This window comes from Watersipora subatra, chromosome 11 (genome assembly GCF_963576615.1).
Source record: "Watersipora subatra chromosome 11, tzWatSuba1.1, whole genome shotgun sequence".
NCBI classification, from domain to species: domain Eukaryota; kingdom Metazoa; phylum Bryozoa; class Gymnolaemata; order Cheilostomatida; family Watersiporidae; genus Watersipora; species Watersipora subatra.
Genome location: NC_088718.1, coordinates 9,728,682 through 9,745,713, shown reverse-complemented (window position 1 = coordinate 9,745,713; position 17,032 = coordinate 9,728,682).

The following is a 17,032-nucleotide window of genomic DNA, read 5'->3' as shown; positions in this document are numbered from 1 at the left end:
CAACCCTTTTTATTAAATATTTTGAAACTTATTATTATGAAAGCGCTTTAAGAATTTTTTAAAGAGTTTAGAATTAAAGGTTCAAACACCGTAAACTTCCAACTCGTAAATCACAAGGTACTCTGTAACATTGAGCAGCATCTGGACAAACTGTGCTTTTAGGGGTTGCATGCAAACGATTGTGGTGTAATATTGCTCTAAGAAACCTTCATGGTACCCGCAGAATGACTCTTGATGCATGTCATAAAATGTGTCTTCTTCTCTCTCTGATGCTGTTATAATTACATCCCTGGCTCGACTTAATCCAAAGACATGGTCTATAACAAAAATCCTATTTAGTAACTGACATTTTAAAATATAATCGTGTTTATTATTATGGTAACATTGTAAAAACATTTATATTTATAATAACCTTAAAACTCAGAGCTAAACTCTGTCCTTCCATACTTTCTCTGTACTATGGAACAGTGGCTGAAGATGAATTTTACTGAATAAAACTATTTTTTACAAGGCAATGCAAAATTTAATACAATAAACACTATTACTTATATTATTATATGATGCCTGTAACAAAAGGATAAACCTACTGTTAAACCTTAAAAAAATTTACGTTTTTTGAACTAGCTGACTTCCAGCTTACCATTGTCTGTTTCTATGTAGTCATTTTTTAATATGTGAGACTATTGTGAACAATGAATTATTTACTTCAAGAGTTCTGACATTTATTTGATACAAATCAGTATAATGTATTGTTTGGCTTTGACTATCTTTCGGCAAATCTCTTTATCTTAACAACATTTTTATTGTCTTTTTACTTTTAAGTTGATGCTGTGCTCAAATTTATTTGCTGAAAAAATTTGTTAAAATGGGGTTCTGACATTATTTACCAGCAATAAAAAAATCTACTTGTACTTACAACAAACTTATTTTAATAGAAGGAAATCCTATAATAGGTAGAACTGACTAAGACTAGTGTAACAAACAGGTTCATCGAACATCTGTAGTCAGTTCCATTTTTTCTCTGAGTTGCATTGATCATGTCATCAGGTATTTAAATTTTCTAGTAATCTAAACCGCCTATTAATTTTAAAAGAATTAAATATTTGTGTAATATCATATAGATATTTACCAATATGCACCAATAGAAGCAAAGACAACAAGCAAAAATATACTTAAGAAATAATACTTTAGTTTTGTGAAATCAAAGAAAAAACCATAATGATTCTCTGATACATGATTAATTAAGTCAGCTACCTATAGTATAGTCACATGATACATATTGATGTTTGTAAACTGACCAACTTTTTCAGGTAAACTTCCTTACCTCCTCTGTTTAGGATTCTGACTGCCCAGACATTGTGAGCATTTTCGAGATCAATTCTCAACCAAGGATTTTCATCCAAATCGCTGTGGGCAATAGATACACTTTCATCGTTTGAAGGAGGGGGTATATCCCGTCTACCGCAAAGTCTCCAATACGTCGGATACCATTCCATTCACAGACGGATGACATAGATGTTTGTTTTCCTGTTGTTGATGCATACAATAGATTTAGATACTAAATTTGTATGTACTTATAGAATGAATCTATCAGAATACAATACATCAGGAATTCAGCAAGTTCAAATACAAAAACGAACTATTTTACTTTAGTAACTATGTGACCATAGTGCATACCTCGTGCAAGTATTTGGCTGATAGGCAAAAGATAAACAGCATCTTCTGATCTGGCCGAGTTGCTTGACCCTTCACTTACATATATGTAGCTGAATAGTGAACAAGTTCGGTTTGAACTGGTATATAGAAAGCCCATGCAGGTCGATATGGAATTGCACTCTCCTGCACATCTCAGACTGTTGCTGATACCGCCAAGGTCAGAAAAAGTTTCAAAACTTGATGGAGAAGCACCAAACTTTTTGAAAAGCTTTTCTTCATCAGCCAACACTGAGGTGAAAACAAGACGTACTGTAAAAAGAGATATATAAAATATCACTGAAGTCTCTAGAATACTCAGATTGAATACTTTTGTATGTTTGATTAGTTCATGGGTGGCTGTGAACACAGGTTGCTTAAAATCTTTTACTGCAGAGCTATATTTTAATCCTAATAGCTAAAGAATTTAAATTTGTGTATCTCACATCTACTGGTAGATTTAATTACCTACTAGTTTTTTTAGAAACCCATAACTAAACTGAAATCTTATTTTGAATCACTAAATGGTCTTATATTAATGAGATATCTTACATTTTTTAATGCACATTGTCTGAGCTGTAACTGCTTGAGATCTTTAATATTACGCAATGCTGTCTTTGAATATTTTCTAGCAGGAGAGAAGTCTCAGTAGCCATTAGTCAAAAAAACTATCACCATAAACATTTAGGTTAAAAAGGAGTTGATAAAGTGAACATAATAATTAGTTCAAAGTGACTCCTAAATGCATTTTTGTACTGGTATTACCAAAAAATTTTCCATACAATACAAAATACTTAGATTGGAATACTTGATTGACAAAACTTGACAAGAAAGGATTGAAAGGAAGTCTTAAGAAACGTTGTTTTATGCTTTTTGTTTCCAATACGCAAATAATAATGATGATAACATAAATTACTATAAGAATATTCTAGAAACAAGCAAATCAATTAGGTCAGTAAGATTTACTGAGAATCAGATTACATAATGAAATGATAACTGAGCAAAAGTTTTTTAAAAGATTTTTTAATATGGCAAACTAGCAAAAAACTTGTTAACTTTAGTTAAACTTGTTAACTGTTTTTTCTTTGCCAAATTAAAAGAACTAGTAAAGTATCTAAATTTCAACTTTTAAATCATAGTTATTAACGATACAAATATTGGTAATACTTTAGAAATCACTGGGTTGATTCAGTACTGGTTTTTTTTCTGTTTGGCTTCAAGCCATGTATTTAATATAAAATCACTGGTACATTTATTATTAAAATGTTTAAACCTGTTGTTAAATAAAATTATTGATGTACTTCTGTAAAATTAAAACATAAATTATAATTGAACATATATAAAAAAAGAAAAACATGGTTTTAGTATAATGATACAGCATATTGTGCTGTAGCGACTTTAGAACATAGTCTTGTGTAAATATTTGTATCATTCCCTAATGGGTGCAATCAACATACAGTGAGCCGATACTAATACTACAGATAATTCTAAAGTAAGTAGCATGGTAGATTTTTCTGACAAGTCGAGGCAGCAACTAATACATCTAGTAGATAAACATGTGGTACTTTGAGTTTTACATATAATTAGTTAGATCAGAAAAAAAAATTCTCACAGCAATAAACACAGGGATTTATTAAATATATACTTATTTGACAATTTGTTTTATTTGCTTAAACAATATTCAGCCAAGTAAAATATATTTTTGCTGCCTTTAAAGATTTTGTTCAACTGACTATAGTTTAACTTTGACATTCAAGCGTGCAACTCGACAAAAAACAAAAATAACATCATCTACTTACCAGCAACAATAAAAATACAATAGCATTGTGAAATGTACAATTGTATGTTTCTTTAAAAATTTCACTGTTAGAAAATTTTGCAATTCACAATATTGTGAGTTGAGACCGTAAATTTCTAATCACGGCTGTCTATTTAGTTGGGAGGATGATAAGTCAAACCTTTATTGATTAACTATTATAAGAGTAGTTAATAATTAATATTGACCAATTAAAGAACAAAAGGCAAGTTGACCAGGCTATCAGTAAAATAACTTTACTGTGTTTTGTAAGTATTAACATTGCGTTTAGTTTCACATGAAGACGGGAAGTAAACCACTACATTTACAGAGCTTTCCTTACCAGGTCAAATATTAACCACTTTGAGACTTGCTGCCTCTGCATGCTTTAGCTTAAAGTAAAGTTAGTTCAAACACACTGGAGATAACAAGCACATCTGTGGTAGATCAGTAGATCAGCTGAAGGTACAGACTGATACTTTCAGCTACTGATATATAATAACGGCTCCCACACATAACTAGTTACTCAGTTCTATTACTGCTTGAGCACTTTAACTTTGCAGCCTCTTAACTTATACTCAGCTCCTTTTTTATTTTTAATAACAAAAGCCAAATTTAGCTACTTTTCATTTTTTAAACAGATGAAAAAGATAATAAATAATGTTTACATGCTTCAGAAAATATAAACTAATGAAGGATTAAATAGTGCTACAAGTATTAAAATAGTTTTTGTAATGAATAGGTGCCAACAGACAGAATAAAATTATGTAAAAGTTGCACAGCACTAATCAAATTTGTTGACACTTCCTAGTTCTTACTACTAACTACTATATATAGCTACTGTCTGTCACCTTGTGAATTTCTACACTATTGGAGGAATGACCTGTGCATTTATTTTATTTACTCAAACTTTGCGAATTGAAATCTGAAACTCTATTTTTACTAGGTGCTCATATAAAACTTAAAGCAAAGCTGAAAGATTATCTGACTAATATAAAGGTACTAATGATGCAAATTAAGTTAAACTGAATCGTTATAAATATAAGATGACTCTATGGATGGCTCTCTATGTATTAATATGGTTTGTAGATCTATTTGAAGTTATCTAAATTACTGGATGTAGCATTCTAGCCAACCGCTGGAATTGTATAACTATTATGTGTAGTATAGAATATGTAATTACATAAAATGGTAGAAAGAAGTGTCAACATACAATTATCTGTATTTCTCTCTAAACTGACTGCTTTATGTATAATCAATATCTTACATTATGCAGAGGTTGTAATTCACTGAGAATTCAGCAAATCTCAATATCTGGTAAAAGTTAGAATACGAACCTTGTTTGACGCTAACTGATATATTAAAATTATATTCTACAAACAGCTGTTGAAGCATTAAACAACTCACTAGATAAAGGAAAGGTCTTAAAATATCTATTGCTTTCCAAAGCTTTTGATTAAATTAAATTGATATTTCAGCGCAGAGTCCTCTGCCTAAGTGGATATGAAGCCATCATCTTGGAAAAGATATTCAACAAAGTTATCCAACCTTGTCATAATTTTTTTCGCCAATAGAGCTAAATGTCTGTTCGGCATCCCACAATATACAAATTTGGGGATTGCAGATTACAAATGAATTTTTTTCTGTTTTAAATATCTATCATTGCTTTTTGTTTGTTTATATTATTGATACAGTTTGTCTCAGACATTTTTGTATTTTGTGGGTTCTTTTGAAATGTACATTTGGTACTGAGACGAGCTTGATCAATTGGTTGTAAGTCTTAGTGTGCACACTGAATAGTTATTCTAAAATTTAACTGAGCATATTTTTATAACTATTTTAACTATTATAATTTATAACTAAACATATTTTGTACTAAAATATGATAATTCGACATAGCATGCTAAAGTATTATAGCAAAAGTGCAATATGCGAATAATTAGCGCATCTACAGTTCTTTAATGTTGGATAGAACAATAATCTACAAAAAGAAGTATGGAACAGTTCAAAATTATTGGTAAATTTTAAAATAAACTCAATGGATAGCCCTGGAACTAAAATAAGTCTCATCACTGTTCATGCTAGTCTCATCTTGCAAAATTGTTGGTATATATAGCTTGAGAGCCATAGCTGCACACAAGGGATATGAACTTGAGTGAAAGAGTTAAAAATGTAACTCGTAGGGTCAGTTTCTTAATATTATACACCCAGCAAAAACAGTTGAAACCATAGACACCTTTTCATATGAGAGCTGTGTGCCTAGAAAGTAGAGGCGACGTTCTCCCAGATGGCTCCTTTTTGTAAATAATTTATGACGCAAATCTTCTTCTTTTGTTTGAGGACCTTCCGAAAGGGTCTCATAACAACGTCATTAAGCATATTAACATAGTGTTTCCAGAGCTGTTCCGAGCGTTTAATTGTAATGTACATGCTCCAATTTGGTTGGGAACCGAACTTATGGTGGAGATCCGAAACGAACAAATCTTGATTTTTTTGGTCGAAAACCGAGTTGGTCAAGAACTAAAGCGTTTGAGAACCGAAGTTCCACCTTACTAGTGAAACTACAGAAGGTAACTTAATGTGACAATGTACTAATTAGAGTTGCTCCGACTTTAATATCAGAATCGGTATCAGTGCCAATATGGGTGTTAAGTATCTGAATTGGTATCGGCCAATCTTTTTTTTAAAAATCGGAAACTTCAGATACTTTTTACAGATCAGCTATGTAGCAGAAAACCGTATATTAGCCTGCTACACTAATAAAAAATTATCAGCTGCAAGCTCCTCACTTTTACAAAATGAATTCCAGGCTTGTCACGCAATTTATTTCATCAAACCTCCTATGCCATTCATTATGAAGACATCAAAATGACCATTAAAAACTCTATTAACTCAATAAATTTTCTTAATAGTAACCATATTTTGTTTTGTTAGACATAAAAACATTATTAATTGAACTATATTCATATTTTGTTTAAACTAGACAACTGAGCAATTAACTAAGTAGTATGGTACATTGTATTATTATTTTAGAATATATTTATTTTATATTAGTTGTAGGAATAAATATGACAATTGATAAAGATCTCAATTCTGGCTTTATTAATCAAGATAGTAGTAAACTAAATGCAATACTTGACAAAACAATGCTCTTCAAATGCAACAATAAATTGGTTTTAAATGATTAAATTCTTGAAATAAAAATGGAAATTCTTCATAAATAATAAATAAATATGTATTTATAGCAAGTCCGTCAACACATGAAAAAGTTTTAAGAGTAACTCATAAACCAAAAGCTGTGAACACTTAGATAAAGTTTTGTTTGTAACTAATTAGCTAATAAAATATATTGTGGTAGATACTTTTGTCAATGGTTTTTTGGGAGCAACACTTTTTATTAAATATTTTGCTACTTAGTATTATGTGAGCAATCTAAGAATTGCTCAAAGCTCAAAAAGTTTAGAATAAAAGGTTTAAACGCCGTAAACTTCAAACTCGTAAATTGTAAGATACTCTGTAACGTTGAGCAGCATCTGGACAAACTGTGCTTTCAGGGGTTGCATGCAAATGATTGTGGTGTAATATTGCTTTAAGAATCCCTCATGGTACCCGCAGAGCGACTCTTGGTGCATGTCATAAAATATGTCTTCTTCTTCTCTCTCCGATGCTGTTATAATTACATCCCTGGCTCGGTTTATTCCATCAACATGGTCTATAACAAAAATCCGTCGTAGTAACAAAAATTTAAAAATATACTTGCGTTTATTTTTATGATACCAATTGTAAATTTTTTATATATTTATATTAACCTTAAAACTATACTCAGAGCTAAACTCCACCCTTCCATACTTTTTCTATACTATGGAACAGTGGCGGAAAATGATTTTTATTAAATCGTACCATTGTTTATAAAGAGATAAAATATTTAATACAAAATACTACTACTTAAATTAATAAATGGTGCTTGTGACAAAAGGCTGAAGCTATTGATGAACCAAAAAAGTTTTTAGAGGCTTTAGACTAGCTCACTCCCAGCTTCCCATTGTCTGTTTTCTATACAGTCACTACTTAAAATAGGAAAGTATTGTATACAATGATTTAAAGCCTTAAAGGTTTTGACATTTATTTGGTACAAATCAGTATAGCGTATTGTTCAGTTTCGACTATTTTTCGACACATCTCTTTATCTTAACAACATTTTTACTGTTTTTATAATTTTAAGTTGATGTTGTGTTCAAGCTTGTTTGCTGAAAAAAAATTGTGAAAACGGGGTTCATTGTACCGACATTATTTAACAGTAATTAAAAAATCTACTCGTACTTACAGCAACTTATTTCAAGATAAGGAAATCTTATTATAGATAGAACTGACTAAGACTAGAGTAACAAACAGGGTGGTTCATCAAACATCTGTAAACAGTTCCATTTTTTCTCTGAGTTGCAGCGATCAAACCATCACATATTTAAATTTTCTGGTAATCTAAACCGCCTAATAATTTTAGCAGAATTAAATATTTGTATAATACTGTATAAATATTTACAAATATGAACCGATGGCAGCAAAGACAACAAGCAAAAGTATAACTAAAAATATTAAACTAGTTGAGTGAGATCAAACAGAATGCATAATGATTTTCTGATAAATTATTAATCAAGTCAGCAACCAATAGTATAGTCACATGATGCATATTGATGTTTGTAAACTGATCAAGTCTATCATGTAAGCTTCCTTACTTCCTCTGTTTAGGATTCTGACTGCCCAGACATTGTGAATGCTTTCAAGATAAACTCTCAAACAAGGATTCGTATCAATATCACAGTGGGCAATAGATAGATTTTCATCGTTAGAAGGTGGGCGGTATATCCCGTCTACCGCAAAGTCTCCAACACGTTGGACACCATCCCATCCAAAAACAGATGACATTGATGTTGGTTTTCCTGTTGTTGATGCATACAATGTATTCAGATATTAAACTTGTATGTATTTATAGTAATACACTAGTAGGTCAGCAAGTTCATGTAGAAAAAACAACTAAGTTACATTAGTACTTTTTCAACCATAGTGCATACCTCTTGCAAGTGTTTTGCTGATAGGCAAAAGATAAACAGCATCTTCTGATCTGGCGGAGTTGCTTGACCCTTCACTTACATATATGTAGCTGAATAGTGAGCAAGTTTGGTTTGAACTGGTATATAGAAAGCCCATGCAGGTTGGTATGGAATTGCACTCTCCTGCACATCTCAAACTGTTGTTAATACCACCAAGGTCAGAAAAAGTTTCCAAACTTGATGGAAAAATACCAAACTTTTTGTAAAGCTTTTTTTCATCAGCCAACACTGAGGTGAAAACAATACGTACTGTAAAAGAGATATGTAAGACATTACAGAAGTCTCTAGAATAAGAAGGTAAGAATAAGATATACTGTAAAATATTAATTTGAAAAATCACAGAGGTCTGTGAAATACTCAGATTGAATACTTTGGTTTGTTTGATTGGTTCATGGGTGGCTGAAAATGCAAATTTAAAAAAAAAATTTTGCACAGCTAAATTTTTATTCAAATAACTAAAAAACTAAATTTGTCTATTTCACATCTGCTTGTAAATTTAATCAGCTAATAGTTTTTTAGAAAGCCAAGACTAAACTGAAATATTATTTTAAATCTATTAATAGATATCTTACATTTTATAAATGCACATTATCTGAGCTGTAACAGCTTTAAATCTTTAGGTTTACGTGTTGCTGTTTCAGTAGCCATCAGTAAAAGGAACTATTGCCATAAACATTTACGTAAAAAAGAGTTGATAAAGGGAACGTAATAGTTCAAAGTGACTCTTAAATGCGTCATTTTAGTTGTATTGACAAAAAGCTTTTTATATACAATATAAAATATTCAGATTGTATATGCTCTCGATTGACAAAACTTGACAAGAAAAATTTGAAAGGAAGTTTTCAAAACATTGTTTAAAATTTTTTGTTTCCAATACGCAAATAATAATGATGATAGCATAGATGATTACAAGAATACTCTAGAAACAAGCAAATGAATTAGGTCAGTAAGATTCACTGAGGATCAAATTACATAATGAATGGTAACTGAGCCGTAGTTTTTAAGAGAACTAATAAAATCGCAAATTAACGGAAAAATTGTTAACTTTAGGTTTTTTCTTGTCAAATTAAGAAAACAGTAAACAATTTAAATTTCAACCTTTATACCATAATTATTAAGGATATAGATTAGTAATGTGTTTAGAACTTATTGAGTTGATTCACTACTGGTTCAGAGTAATTTTTTTGTCTTGCTTCAAGCTATGTCTAGAATCTGTATAATCAGTGGTACATTTAGTATAAAAATATTTAAACCTGCTGTCAAATAACATTTTTCATGTATTTCTGTAAAACTAAAATATAAATAAATTTAAGAAAATGTATAAATATGAAAACATGGTTTTACTAAGATGATACAGCGGATAGAGCTGTAGCGAATTTAGAACGTAATCATGTATAAATATTTGTATCATTCTCTAATGGGTGCAATCAACATACAGTGAGCTGACACTAATACTACATACAAGTCTAAAGTAAGTAGCTTGATATAATTTTCTGAAAAAATTAGGCAGCAACTGATACATTTAGTAGATACAATAAATATTTGGTATTTAGAGTTTTTACAAGTTAAGTATTAGATCAGAATAAAAAAAATCTCTCACAGCAATGAACAAAGGGATTTATCAAATATATGTTTATTTGACCATTTGTTATACTTTCTTAAACAGTTTTTAGCCAAGTAAGATACACTTTTGCTTCTTTCAGACATTTTGTTTAACTGACCATAGTTTAACTAGGACATTCAATACTGCAACTCAACAAAAACAAATTCAACATCCTCTACCTACCAGCAAAAATAAAAATACAACAGCATAGTGAAACGTCCGTTCTTTTAAACATTTGCCTGTTAGAAAATAAAGCAAATCTCAATATTGTGAGTTGAAAGCATGAACCCTTAAACACGAGTGCCTATTCAGCTGAATGAATTATAAGGCAAACTTTTATTGATTAACTATAATATCAGTAGTTAATAATGAATGTAACCAATAAAGAACTAAAGGAAAGCGGTCAAGGTTATGAGTAAAATAACTTCACTGCACTTTGTAAATAATAGAATGGTGTTTAATTTCTCTAAGGCAATCATGATGACGATAAGTAAACAACTATATTTACAGAGTTTTCTTTACCAGATCAAATATTAATCACTTTGAGACTTGTTGCCTATGCATGCTTTTGCTCAAAGTAAAGTTAATTCAAACACACTGGCAACAAGAGGAGATAACAACCACAACTGTAGTAGATCAGTAGATCAGCTGAATGAACACACTGATATTTTCCGCTACTGATATATCATAATGTCTCCTACACTTAACTAGTTACTCAGTTTTATTACTGTTTGAGCTCTTTAACTTTCATCTCCTTTGTGTTGCTCTAATTTTTATTTTTAATAATAAAAGTCAAATGTAGCTACTTTCCATTTTTTAAACAGATGAAAAAGATAATAAATAATGTTTACATGCCTCAGACAATATAAAATAAAGAAGGAATAGATAGAGCTATAAATATTAAAATATTTTTTGTAATAAATAGGTGCTAACAGACAAAATGATTTTAGCTGAATGTTGCACAACACTAATCAAACTTGTTGACACCTCCTAGTTCATACTACTAACTACTATCTATAGCTACTGTCTGTCACCTTATGAATTTCTACACTATTAGCAGAATGACCTGTGCATTTATTTTATTTGCTCAAACTTTGCGATATGAAATCTGAAACTCTATTTTTGCTAAGTGGTCATATAAATCTTAGAACAAAGCTAAAAGATTATCTGTCTCGTATAGAGGTACTAATGATGCAAAACAGGTTAAACTGAACCTTATAAAAGTAAGATTACTCAATGGAAGTTTTTCTATGTATGTTTTGTAGATCTATATGAAGTTATCTAAGTCACTGGATGTAGTATCCTAACCAACCACTGGAATTGTATAACTATTCTGTCTGGTATAGAATATGTAATTACATAAAATGGTAAAGGAGAGAAGTGTCAACATACAATTATCTGTATTTCTCTCTAAACTGACTGCTTTATGTATAATCAATATATGATATTATGCAGAGGTTGTAATTCACTGAGAATTCATCAATTCTCAATATCTGGTCTAAGTTAAAATAAAAACCCTGTTTGACACTAACTGATATATTAAAACTATATTCTACAAACAGCTGTTGGAGCATTAAACAACTCACCAGATAAAGGAAAGGCTTTAAAAGATTTAATGTTTTCCAAAGCTCTTGATAAAATTAAATTGGTATTTCAGAGCAAAGTCTTCTGCCTAAGTGAATATGAAATGATCAATTTAGAAAAATATTTAATGAAGTTACCCAAACTTGTCATAACTATTTTTTACTTAGATATATCCGCTCGGCTTCTCCCAATATACAAATTTGGGTGATTGCAGATTACAAATAAAATTGTTTTTTATCTCAAATATCTATTACTGCTTTTTTGTGGTTATTATTAATGTTTTGTCTCAGACTTTTTTGTATTTTGTTGGTTAGTTTCAAATGCATATGAGATGAGCGTGATAAACTGGTTTAAAATAATGGAATCTAATGCCCATACTGAATAATTACCATAAAATCTAACTGAATTTTAAAACATATTTTGTACTAAAATATGATGATCCTTTAACATGCTAAAGTATTGTAGCAAAAGTGCAATCATCAATTGTCAATATCTGGTTCAAATAAAAATAAAAATCATGTTTGACACTAACTGCTAATAATTAGCACATCTACAGCTTTTTAATTTTGGATTGAATAATAATCTACAAAAATAAGTATAGAACAATTTAAAATTGTAGGTATAGTTCAAAATAAAATAAACTCATTGGATAGACCTGAAACTAAAAGAAGTCTCATCCCTGTTCATGCTGGTCTCATCTTGCATAATGGTTAGTTTATATAGCCTGAGAGCCATAGCAGTGCATACAAGGGAGATGAACTTGAGTGATAAAGTTAATAATGTAACTCGTAGCGTCAGTTCCTTAGTATTATACACCCAACACAAACCATTGGAACCACAGCCACCTTTACATATGAGACAACTAGCATCAAACATGGCTTCAAACAACAGTGGCCTAGGTATACCACCTGTAATGGAGAGCATGAGATAAAGCATTCATAGATGAAAATAATCTTTGAGATTTCGTCTGGTGTAAGGCCAAGCTGCATTTTTTCACACTTTAATTCACATTGCTCCATATATCTTTTCAGGAAGGCAAGCTTTCAGATAATTAGCAGCTCAACAATGCACTAAATTCTACTTTGAACTATTAATGTGTTATTACAGAGTCTGTATGATGTATAGTTGTAAAATGATCATGAGTTTATGCATTCATTTATACTTATTTGTTCTACATTTATAGTGCATATGCTCATGATATGTAACGCTACTAACGATTGTTAATTTAACTGAGAACATGAAACAGCAATACATGTACTTATTAGTGTATCTCTGCATGCTATGCAAGCACATAGAATTTGCATCTGCAATAAGTTTGTTAGAACATCTTAACATGCTATGCGATGTGAAAGGAGAGTGAACTGCCATTACATCAATCTTTAGTGCTTCTGAACATGATATGTAATAGGAACAGAAACTAAACCTATAATGCATTTGTTATGGAAAAAAGAAAATCCCTATTTTGTTATTGAGAAAAGGAAACAAACCCGTGATGCAATTGTTAGTGCATACGGTCTCAATCGTAGATGTATGTAAACATCTTAAACAAAACAAGATTTTTAGTTTAGATTAGATTTTTAAAAGTTCATACAATATCCTTAGTAATCTTTAAAAAAGTACACAGACTCATACATGTTAACTCTGTTAACATGTATGAGACTTGGTTATAAATAATTGCAATAAAGTATTTCATGTTACAGGTCAAACTCCTTCAAGCAGTTTGTACACTAGTTGATTATCAACCTCTTATTTGCTTTGGGCTGAAGTCTGTGACTGACAATTTGGTCCCTAAATGAGCATATCAACCAACCTACACTGATGATTTATACTTCACACACAAATATATTAATCTTCTTTATTGGTTATCAGCATACGCCTGTTTTGCATTAGAAATGGAACCAAATTCATGTGTGCTCTGATTGGTTGCTGCAACTGAACAAACATTTAAAAATTGAACAAACTCAAGCAGCAGTTCTATCAAATTTTGAAATCATTTTTAACCAAAGCCAATATGTAAACTGTGGCAAAGCTGCAAGTGACAGTTTAAATACTGTTACAGATAAATAAATGTTCTTCAATTAGTTTGTTTTATTTAAATATATTTTTAAAGTACTAATAATCAACTTAAAATAAACATGCAAAATAACAGTATTAGTTTAGTTTTAACATTTTGTTTTAGATTTTACTAGTTAGAGAATTTTAAATTACTAACTTGCTTTTAGTAAGGCTTATTATCTTAGTATTGAAAAGTAGATTTAAAAAACAATTCCATGCAAAAATTATAATTTGTCAACATGTGTTAAACTTAGTTATAAATAACTGCATAGAAGTATTTCATGTTACAGGTCAAGTTCCTTAAAACAGTTTGTCCTTTAGTTGATAGCCAACCTCTTATTTGCTTTGGACTAAATTCCGTGACTCCCAATTTGCTTCCTAAATGAGCATATTGGGCGTTTTCTAATCTACAGCGTTTTCGTTATAGCTGCAATCAACTGTTTGTTTTTGAGCTTTTAAGAACTTGTAATCACATTTCTACATATTTTGCACTAGCAACACAGCAGAGTAAGGCATGGTGAATCTTTTGATACAAAATACATGTATTGTGAATTTGTTTGCTCGCAAATCTTTAACATTTTACAAAGTGAGAATGCCTCAATTACTAAAATCCTCTTAGTAAAGCACATTTTTCGGGTTTGCAACAGTAGAAGTCGAAAACATTTCATCACAACCCTTATGATTAACAGCACATACTGAACTTGTACATTTCAGAATATTGTTTCATCTTGACGAAAAGTGGTGTGCAAAAATGTACACATAGGTTTGTTAGCGTATCATAACCAAAAAAACACATATATTAATGGTAAACTGAGAGATCAGAGTATCATGCTTTGAAAGCTCATGGCATCAAGGTAAACAAATCATCCATTTCTATAGCCGTGGTAATAATTGTCCTAGTGGCAGCCAGCCAGAACGTAAAGGTACACTTTTAGAAGAGAAACAGAACATGAGAAAGTGAAAGGGTGTTGCCTTATCTTTCAGAGTAAATGTCATAGTGATAAACAGAGAGGTTACACCCTAAGCATTACGAAGACAGTAAAATTTCAAAATTGAAGCCAATGAGGCAAACAAAAAGAAAGCGATTCTATACCTGAGAGACGCAACTGTTATTGAAGTTGACAGTGAAAACGCGGTGAAAACTGAAAAAATCCAGTAAGTGCTAGAATGCTGTATAGCAGTTTACACTTAACATCACACTTGCCATGTTTAATCTGTCAGCATCTAGCATTAAAAAGAACGTGCAGTTGGGAGAAACCTATAGCAGATATAGAAATAAAATGTTAGCCAATTTAGAAAAAAAACAAGGGTGTTATGTATATTTTTACTGTAACTGATCAACATGTATTGAAGTAATAATTTTAGGCAGCACAGCTTGGTTGTCATTACATCATTCTTACTATACCTTTATGACCAGTGTAGTTTTTACACTCAGAAAATACACTAAAGATCTGGTAATGTTCAGAAATAATAAATGCAAAAACCCTTTGATTGAAACCTGTTTTAAGTGTGAAAAAACTCTTAGTAATTTTTCACCATAGTTTATTAAAAAAAGATATTTTAGTATTATAGAGTGGCTGGCCTTCGATGATTATAAAAATTATAAATTTTTATTTAAACTCAGCTCAAACTTTATCTTATTGAAGCAAAAATTTATAGTTTGATTAATTTTAGAACGAAATTAAAAAAATTTGGAATCATAAATGTGAAATCATAAATGAATTGCTCTTTTGCCATTAAAATAGATAATATAGACACAGGGTTACAAACATGGATTAACCTACATGTAAGTGCACCTTATTTTGTTGTGCTTACCTTTACTCCATTCTTATTTTCATAGCTTTCTTGGCTACATACAGCATGGCAAAGAGAACAATATTGCACACAATTGACACAAACTGGGTTTTACAGAGTTGTGAAGCAATCACATTCATAATGGCATAAAGCATTCAGTTTAAAAGTTATCAGCCCATTTTGACTAAAAAATATGAAGAAGATTATTTTTTAGCAATTCAAACCAAAATATGAACGGCCATGACACATATTTAACTTATTAGCAAATTGCATTTAAACACTAATTTAACACATTGCACATTTGCAAAAAAGTTCAAGCAGATATGTTTGCGAATTCTTTCAAAGAACATAGCATAACTTTCAACTGTCATTTCTGAAATCTCTTATCAGAATTCATCCATGTTATTTTGTTATTTCTGGTTTTGTTTGTTCATTTAATGTTTTCTCGTATAATTGCTCATAGTGTACAAGATTTCCCACACTGCTCAGAGTTCACAAAACTTTAACATTGACAATGAAGTAAATATATTGTTCTGGGGAGCCAACTACTTCACAGTCTAAATACGAGTGAGTATAAATGTATTTATTTTCTCTCATTAAGTCATATAAATGGCATCTTTATTTACACAATACATGTATGTTAATCAAAATTTGCAGCTTTACTTTCAACTTATCAATACTGAGCCCATTATAGAATTTTCAAAACGACGGGATAGTGAAAGAAGTCACACAAGAAAGCCAAAAGACTTGTCTGCGGAAAGCCAATTAGCCAACCACATTTAGCATAAACATTTCGCAAATAAGAAAAAGTAACTAAGGGAGTTATTTTCTCTGTTACTAATACTAGAAAAATTAACCAAATAAAACAAAGTACTAGTGTCTCTAGATATGATAACTAAGTGAGGCTATTCACTAGGGACACTACAGAAGACAGCTTAGTGAGACTATGTACTAGTGACACTTCTGAAGGTGACTAAAGGTGGCTATACACTGGTGACACTATTAAAAAGTAATTAAGCGCATGATGTACTTGTGATACTACTGACAGTAACTAATGGAGATTATGCAGTAGTGATACTATAGACTGTAACTAAGTTAGATTAGGTACTAGTAATACTATAAAGAGTGAGCCATGTACAGTCTGCTTCACTTACTTGTTATAATTGGTATTGATGCCCGCATATTCTATATCTTGGCCCCTTGCCAGGTAGACAGGAACCAAGAATGTCAAAACAGCTGAGATTATCACGGAATATTTTAAAATTGATTTCAAACTAAGATCCCATTTCTTAATAATGGCTCTACTAGCACATTGACCAATCACAGCTGCAGGTACGGCCACTGCACCTTCCAAAAAAAGTTACTTGGTACAGCTCAAATTTTAAACTCCTTAGCCGAAAC